Source organism: Bison bison, unplaced genomic scaffold (assembly GCF_000754665.1).
Source record: "Bison bison bison isolate TAMUID 2011002044 unplaced genomic scaffold, Bison_UMD1.0 scf7180017864525, whole genome shotgun sequence".
Taxonomy (NCBI): domain Eukaryota; kingdom Metazoa; phylum Chordata; class Mammalia; order Artiodactyla; family Bovidae; genus Bison; species Bison bison.
This window is the reverse complement of record NW_011495076.1, coordinates 12,663,168-12,672,447: the sequence shown is the minus strand read 5'-3', so window position 1 is coordinate 12,672,447 and position 9,280 is coordinate 12,663,168. Positions and strand designations below refer to the sequence as shown.

Here is a 9,280-nt window from a genome sequence, read left to right as displayed (position 1 = left end):
ATGGACAGAGGAGCCTGGTAGGTTGTAGTCCATGGGGTCGCTAAAAGTCAGACACGACTGAGCAACTTCACTTTCACTTTTCACTTTCATGCCTTGGAGAAGGAAATGGCAACCCACTCCAGTGTTCTTGCCTGGAGAATCCCAGGGACGGCGGAGCCTGGTGGGCTGCCGTCTATGGGGTCTCACAGAGTCGGACACGACTGACACGACTTAGCAGCAGCAGTAGTAAAGCCTCTTAGCATTCTTTTTATAAACACTTATCAACAGAAGTCTGTTTCAGTGTGTAAAATAGCATAGAAGCCCTTTTGTATTCTGTAGATATAATGAAAATGACAGAGTCTTAGTCTGTATATAATATGAAAAAAAGAAAAAGAGAATTTTACCTGTATTATAGACAGGAAGATAATTCTAGATCTTAAAATGGAAGTGATTCACTAGTCAAATGTACCACTTGGTTCTAATTGCACTAAAGGTGAAGAGAAGAATAAAAATTAGGACAAAACTATTGAGTTCTCTTTGTTGTTCAGTCACTGAGTCCTGTTGGTTTGCAACCCCATGAATTGTAGCATGCCAGGCTTCCCTGTCTTTCACCATCTCCTGGAGTTTGCTCAGACTCATATCCATTGAGCCAGTGATGCTGTCCAAGCATCTTATCCTCTGTTGCCCCCTTCTCCTCCTGACTTCAGTCATTCCCAGTATCAGAGTTAGCTCTGCGCATCAGGTGGCCACAGTATTACAGCTTCAGCTTCAGCCTCAGTCCTTCCAATGAATAGTCACGGTTGATTTCGTTTAGGATTGACTGGTTTGATCTCCTTGCAGTTCAAAGGACTCTCAAGTCTTCCCTAGCACCACAGTTCGAAGGCATCAGTTCTTCGGTGCTCAGCCTTCTTTATTATCCAGCTCTCATGTCCATACATGACTACTAGAAAAACCATAACTTTGACCAATATGGACCTTTGTCAGGAAGTAATGTCTCTGCTTTTTAATATGCTATGTAGATTTGTCATTGCTTTTCTTCAGAGGAGCAAGCAAGTCTTTAATTTCATGACTAGTAACCGTTAACACTGATTTTGGAGCCCAAGAAAATAGTCAGCTACTGTTTCCATTGTTTCCCTGTCTATTTGCCATGAAGTGATAGGACCAGATGCCATGATCTTAGTTTTCTGAATGTTGAGTTTTAAGCCAGCTCTTTCATGCTCCTCTTTCACCTTCATCAAGAGGCTCTTTAGTTCCTCTTCGCTTTCTGCCACAAGGGTGGTATCATCTGCATATCTGAGCTTATTGATATTTCTCCCAGCATTCTTGATTCCAGCTGGTGTTTCATCCAGCCCAGCATTTCTCATAATGTACTCTGCATATAAGTTAAATAAGCAGGGTGACAATATACAGCCTTGATGTACTTCTTTCCCAATTTGGAACCAGTCTGTTGTTCCATGTTCAGTTCTAACTGTTGCTTCTTGACCTACATACAGATTTCTCAGGAGGCAAGTCAGGTGGTCTGGTATTCTCACTTCTATAAGAATCCTCCACAGTTTGTTGTGATCTACATAGTCTAAGGCTTTAGCATATTCAATGAAGCAGAAGTAGATGTTTTTCTGGAATTCTCTAGCTTTTTCTGTGATTCAGCAGATGTTTGTAATTTGACCTCTGGTTCCTCTGTCTTTTCTAAATCCTGCTTGTATATTGGGAAGTTCTTCATTCACATACTATTGAAGCCTAGCTTGAAGGATTTTGAGTATTATTACTTTGCTAGCATGTGAAATGAGCTCAGTTGTACAGTAGTTTGAACATTCTTTGGCATTGCCCTTCTTTGGTACTGGAATGAAAACTGACCTTTTCCAGTCCTGTGACCATGGCAAAGTTTTGCTGGAATATTGAGTGGAGCACTTTCATAGCATCATCTTTAAGAATTGCTCAGCTGGAATTCTATCACCTCCACTCTCTTTGTTCATAGTGATGTTTCCTAAGGCCCACATGACTTCACACTCCAGGATGTCTGGCTCTGGGTCAGTGATAACCACTTTACCATCGTGGTTATCCAGGTCATTAAGATCTTTTTTTGTATAGTTCTGTCTATTCTTGTCATCTCTTCTTAATATCTTCTGCTTCTGTTAGGTCCTTAGTGTTTCTGTCCTTTATTTTGCCCATCTTTACATGGAATATTCCCTTTGTATCTCTAATTTTCTTGAAGAGATCTCTACTCTTTCCCATTCTATTGTTTTCCTCTATTTCTTTGCATTGTTCACTTAAAAGGATTTCTTATCTCTCCTTGCTGTTGTCTGGAACTCTGCATTCAGATTGGTATATCTTTCCTTTTCTCCTTTGCTTTTTGCTTCTCTTCTTTTCTCAGCTATTTGTAAGGCCTCCTCAGACAACCATTTTGTCTTTTTGTATTTATTTTTCTTGGGGATGGTTTTGATCACTGCCTCCTGTACAGTGTCATGAACCTCTGTCCATAGTTCTTCAGGCACTCTATCATATCTAATCCGTTGAATCTATTTGTCACTTCCACTGTATAATCATAAGGGATTTGATTTAGGTCATACCTGAATGGCCTTGTGGTTTTCTCTACTTTCTTCAATTTAAGTCTGAATTTTGTAATAAGAAGTTCATGATCTGAGCCACAGTCATGTCCCAGTCTTGTTTTTGCTGGCTGCATAGAGCTTCTCCATCTTTGGCTACAAGGAATATAATGAGTCTGATTTTGGTATTGACAACTGGTGATGTCCACATGTACACTTGTCTGTTGTGATGTTGGAAGAGGGTATGTGCTATGACTTGGGGGTTCTCTTGCTAAAACTCTGTTAGGCTTTCCCCTGCTTCATTTTGTACTCCAAGGCCAAACTTGCCTTGTTTCTCTAGGTATGTCTTGACATCCTGCTTTTGCATTTCAGATGATGAAAAGGACATCATCTTTTTGTGTGTTTTTGTTGTTAATTCTAGAAGGTCCTGTAAGTCTTCATAGGACCATTCAACTTTAGCTCTTTCACCATTAGTGGTTGGGGCATAGACTTGAATTACCGTGATGTTGAACAATTTGCCTTGGAAACTAACCAGGATCATTCTGTTGTTTTTGAGCTTGTACCCATGTACTGCATTTCGAACTCTTTTGTTGACTGTGAGGGCTACTCCATTTCTTCTCAGGGATTCTTGCCCACAGTAGTAGATATAATGATCATCTGAATTAAATTTGCCCATTCCGGTCCATTTTAGTTCACTGATTCCTAAAAGGTCGATGTTTACTCTTGCCATCTCCTGTTTGACCACTTCCAATTTATCTTGATTCATGGACCTAACATTCCAGGTTCTTATGTAGTGTTCTTTATAGCATCAGACTTGACTTTCACCATCAGACACATCCACAGCTGAGCGTTGTTTCCACTTTGGCTCAGCCTCTTCATTCCTTCTGGAGCTATTTCTCTGCTTTTCTCCAGTAGCATATTAGACACCTTCCAACCTGGGGAGCTCATCTCTCAATGTCATGTCTTTTTGCCTTTTCACATCCACAGCTGAGCGTTGTTTCCACTTTGGCTCAGCCTCTTCATTCCTTCTGGAGCTATTTCTCTGCTTTTCTCCAGTAGCATATTAGACACCTTCCAACCTGGGGAGCTCATCTCTCAATGTCATGTCTTTTTGCCTTTTCATACTGTTCATGCGGTTCTCAAGGCAACAAGGCTGAAGTGGTTTGTCATTGCCTTCGCCAGTGGACCACATTTTGTCGGAACTCTCCACCATGACCCATCCATCTTGGGTGGCCCTAAACAGCATGACTCATAGTTTCATTGAGTTGGGCAAGGTTGTGGTCCATGTGATCATTTGGTTATATTTCTGTGATTGTGGTTTTCTGTCTGCCCTCTTATGAATGAGGATAAGAGGCTTCTGCAAGCTTCCTATTGGGAGGGACTGGCTGTGGGGAAAACTGGGTCTTGTTCTGGTGGGCAGAGCCATGCTCAGTAACTCTTTGATCCAATTCTCTGCTGATGGGTGTAGGGCTGTATTCCTTCCCTGTAGTTGAGGCCAAACTATGGTAGGGGTAATGGCGATAATGGCAACATCCTTCAAGAAGACTTTTGCCAGCACGTCCGGCCTCCTTGGACTACTGTAGTCAGTATCCTGACCCTGCGGTAGGCCCCTGTCAACTCACACCTCTTCCAGAGACTCTCAAGCACACACAGACAAGACTGGCTCAGTCTTCTTTAGGGGTCACTGCTCCTTTCTCCTGAGTCTTGGTGTGCACAAGATTTTGTTTGTGCCCCTCAAGAGTCTGTTTCCCCAGTCCTTTGGAAGTTCTGTAATCAATCCTGCTGACCTCCAAAGTCAGATTCCCTGGGGATACTCAGTCCCTTTGATGGGAAAGGGACTTCCCAGGTTGGGAGGTCTGTTGTGGGGCCTAGAACTTTTGCAGCAGTGTGAGAACTTTGTTCTCCAGTTTGTGAGTTGCCTGCTCGGCAGCTCTATAGTGGGGTTAATGGTGCTGTCCTCCAAGAGGCTATATAAGCCATGCCTCCTAGGACTGCTGTTGCCAGAGCCTCTGTCCCCACGGCAGGCCACTGCTGATTCACATCTCCACAGAAGACCCTCAAACACTTAAAGGTAGATCTGGCTCAGTCTCCTGTGGGGGTCACTGCTCTTTTCCTTTGCCCTGGTGCACACAGGGTTTTGCTTGTGCCCGCCAAGGGTCTCTGGCGGGTATGCGGTTTGATTTAAATGCAATTGCATCCCTCCAGCCATTTTGTTGTGGCTTCTCCTTTGCCCTTGGTTGTGGGGTATCTTCTTTTTGGTGGGTTCCAACATTCGCCTGTCCATAGTTGTTCAGTAGCTAGTTGCAATTTTGGTGTTGCAGAAGATGAGCACTCATCTTATATGCTGCTGCTAAGTCACTTCAGTCGTGTCCAACTCTGTGCAACCCCATAGATGGCAGCCCACCAGGCTCCCCCGTCCTTGGGATTCTCCAGGCAAGAACACTGGAGTGGGTTGCCATTTCCTTCTCCAATGCATGAAAGTGAAAAGTGAAAGTGAAGTTGCTCAGTTGTGTCTGACCCTCAGCGACCCCATGGACTGCAGCCTACTAGGCTCCTCCATCCATGGGATTTTCCCGGTGAGAGTACTGGAGTGGGGTGCCATTGCCTTCTCCAACTCGTCCTATATATATTGATGTTATTTTAATCTTAGCCATTTGCCAAATTGCTTTCTTTCACCTACTTTCTGTCATTTTGCCTTAAATTTAATTAGAGGTCTTCCTGAATGGTACTGAGGAAATTCTGTAATAGTTTATAAAGTTTTTTTATTGTGTGTAATTTACATAAATGTGAAAAAATTCAGATTTTCAGTGTGCAGTTGAATCAGTTCTGAAAAATACATGTTCATATAACTCACATCTCAACACAGAATATTTTAGTCATCCCAGAAAGTTCCCTCATGCCCCTCCCCAGTGCTGTAGAACTTACTTCTATCACTATAAACTATTTTTTGCTATTCTAAAATGTTACATAAATATAATTATACAGAATTTTTTCACTCAGGATAATGTTTTAAAGATTCATCCAAGTTGTGTATGTCAAAAATTTGTTACATTTTATTGCTGAGTAGTATTCTATTGTATAGAGATTCTGTACTAATAAGAGTAGGACACAGTCTTCTTGGCCTCACAAAATGGCTGACCCAGTCAGGCAGAGAGTTGATTTGCTTGGAAATTGAAAGAAAATACAGAATAGTGTATTTGAAAGATCGTGAAATTGTTAGAATACTTCAATAGGCAGAATTGACAGCATATTACGGCTTGCTCTGTGCTTGGGCCGCACAAGTGCTGACGACATAATGCATGATTCTGTATCCCTAGCAGCTCCTGGTATTCAGTCCAAGTACCTGTAGCCATCCCTTAGCTTCTCTTCCACAGTGTTCTTCATGTCACTCCTTTCTTGAACTTGCTCCAGATTCCTGTGTCTTTTCCTCTAAAGTTTCCATAAAGTTATTAAGTCCTACTTGTCCCCCTCCTTTTTTTAATTTAAAAATTGTGGTAAAACATTTATAACATGAAATTTGCTGTTTTAACCATTTTTTATGTGTACAGGTTAGTGTTTTTTTGACTAAACATTTGCTCGAGGCACCCGACACTTGGAGTCTTTTTGAGCAATGCCTGCTTTTCTGACTTGAGTTCTGAGTTAAGCTAAATAGAGATGAGCGTTTTGTCAGTTCTTCAGATAGCTATGACTGTCTGCTTCTTTGTTCTACCTGCTGAATGCGTATTGGTGTTTGTTGTTTGATTTGGGTATGTGTGCTGCACATCAATATCGCTGCTGCTGCTGCTGCTAAGTCACTTCAGTCGTGTCCAACTCTGTGCGACCCCATAGATGGCAGCCCACCAGGCTCCCCCGTCCTTGGGATTCTCCAGGCAAGAACACTGGAGTGGGTTGCCATTTCCTTCTCCAATGCATGAAAGTGAAAAGTGAAAGTGAAGTCGCTCAGTCGTGTCCAACTCTTAGCGACCCCATGGACTGCAGCCTACCAGGCTTCTCTGTCCATGGGATTTTCCAGGCAAGAGTATTGGAGTAGGTTGCCATTGCCTTCTCCGATCAATATCACTAATCGCTCTTATATAATTTTCAACATTTATTTTACTTCCTTAGCTGTTCTGGTTCATTATTATGGTAAACACTTAATAATATTCAAATTTGTTAGATAAATATTATTTAAAAGAGCAACTTTTATCTGCTTTGAAGTTTTATATTGTTTCCAAACTTTGTGTGTAGACTTTCAAATCAGCTAATACATTTGATTTCTAGGTGTCCATGTATTTTGGCAAAATTTTGGTAGTTTCTTCTAATGTTTCTCTGTTTCATCTTGAAAATGGCTAATGAAAAAAATCATTAATTTAATGTGGTAGGTATCTATCAATAAGACATCTCCATCTGCCATTTCAAGCATTATTATGAAAAGCTTCTAAATTTGGGGTTGGTGCCGCAGTTCTGAAGAAGTCTCATCCATTGTCACTTTAGGTATTACCTGTGCCCTTTTCTTTTCTCTTTTTGGGTCTCTGATTGTATACCTGTTAGACCTTTCTCACTGTATCCTCAATGCCTGTCTTTATTTTCCATCGTCTTGTTTCACTGTGCAACATTCTGGATAATAGTGTCCAGTCTGCCTTCTAGCTCACTGAATCTCATTTCACTTCCTTCTAATTTATTGTTAAACTCCTCAGTTGGTTCATAATTTCAGTTAGGTTTTTATTTCTAGAAATTCCATTTGATTCTTTTTAAAATTGACAGCATTATAAGGAAGTTATAAAGTATTATAAATAAATTTATGACTTCTTGTTCGCTGAAAATATTTTCAAGCTCCAAATAAAACTTTAATATGGTAAACATATAGTCTAGATGTAACAATTACAGTATCTGAGATCTTTGTGGGTTTGTCTTTGTTTACAATAGTTTCTTATACTTCTCACTCATGACTAGGTGGTAGTCGTTAGATTTTAAAACTTGTTGGAATAATATGAGGCCTCGGATGATCCATCAGAGATTTTGTATATTTCTAAAGATGCCTGGGGCACTTATCACTCCAGGACTCATGTAATCTAAGTTCAGGAGTTGAAGCTTCCTGGAGAATTTTGGTGATGTAAGTTAAACCTAAACCTAAACACCTTGTTTATTTCTGGTTCACCCTTACCCTAAATATACTTAGAGGCCCGGTGTCTTCATTATGGTTTAATAAATTTCCAATTTTTCTTAGGTGCAGTGCTTTGAATTGTGTTCATCAGGAAGTTTGAAGCTGCCGAAGCCACAGCTCAATTTCCCATTGGGTTCTCAGTTCAGTTCAGTCACTCAGTCATGTCCAACTCTTTGTTACCCCATGGACTACCGCACGCCAGGCTTCCCTGTCCATTACCAACTCCCAGAGTTTACTCAAACTCATGTCCATTGAGTCGGTGATGTCATCCAACCATCTTATCCTCTGTCATCTCCTTCTCCTTCTGCCTCCAATCTTTCCCAGCATTAGGGTCTTTTCAAATGGTCAGCTCTGCGCATCAGGTGGCCAAAGTATTGGAGTTTCAGCTTCAACATCAGTCCTTCCAATGAATGTTCAGGACTAATTTCATTTAAAATGGACTGGTTGGATTTCCTTGCAGTCCAAGGGACTCTCAAGAGTCTTCTCCAACACCACAGTTCAAAAGCATCAATTCTTCGGCATTCAGCTTTCTTTATAGTCCAACTCTCACATCCATTCATGATTACTGGAAAAACCATAGCTTTGACTAGACGGACTTTTGTTGAAAAGTAATGTCTCTGCTTTTTAATGTTCTGTCTAGGTTGGTCAAAACTTTCCTTCCAAGGAGTAAGCATCTTTCAATTTCATGGCTGCAGTCACCATCTGCAGTGATTTTGGAGCCCCCCAAAATAAAGCATGCCACTGTCTTCACTGTTTGCCCATATATATGCCATGAAGTGATGGGACAAGATGCCATGATCTTAGTTTTCTGAATGTTGAGTTTTAAGCCAACTTTTTCACTCTCCTCTTTCACTTTCATCAAGAGGCTCTTTAGTTCTTCTTCACTTTCTCCCATAAGGGTGGTGTCATCTGCATATCTGAGGTTATTGATATTTGTCCAGGTATTCTTGAGTCCAGGTGGTACTTCATCCAGCCCAATGTTTCTCATGATGTACTCTGCATATAAGTTAAATAAGCAGGGTGACAATATACAGCTTTGACGTACTCCTTTCCCAATTTGGAACCAGTATGTTGTTCCATGTCCAGTTCTTACTGTTGCTTCCTGACCTGCGTACAGATTTCTCAAGAGTCAGGTTAGGTGGCCTGGTATTCCCATCTCTTTCAGAATTTTCCACAGTTTGTTGTCACCCACATAGTCAAAGGCTTTGGCATAGTCAATAAAGCAGAAATAGATGTTTTTCTGGAACTCTCTTGCTTTTTCAGTAATCCAGCGGATGTTGGCGATTTGATCTCTGGTTCCTCTAACTTTTCGAAAACCAGCTTGAACATCTGGAAGTTCACAGTTCATGTATTGTTGAAGCCTGGCTTGGAGAATTTGAGCATCACCTTACTAGCATGTGAGAGGAATGCAACTGTATGGTAGTTTGAGCATTCTTTGGCATTGCCTTTCTTTGGGATTGGAATGAAAACTGACCTTTTCCAGTCCTGTGGCCTCTGCTGAGTTTTCCAAATTTGCTGTCATATTGAGTGCAGCACTTTGACAGCATCATCTTTCAGGATTTGGAATAGCTCAACTGGAACTCCACCACCTCCACTAGCTTTGTTCGTAGTGAAG

The 9,280-nt window shown here is 41.3% G+C and overlaps 1 protein-coding gene across 1 annotated transcript in view; it reads left to right on the top strand.

Annotated features, from left to right (window-relative positions):
- ASZ1 (ankyrin repeat, SAM and basic leucine zipper domain containing 1) overlaps positions 1 to 9,280 on the top strand; it is a 75,769-nt gene that overhangs the window by 13,006 nt on the left and 53,483 nt on the right. The window lies entirely within an intron of this gene.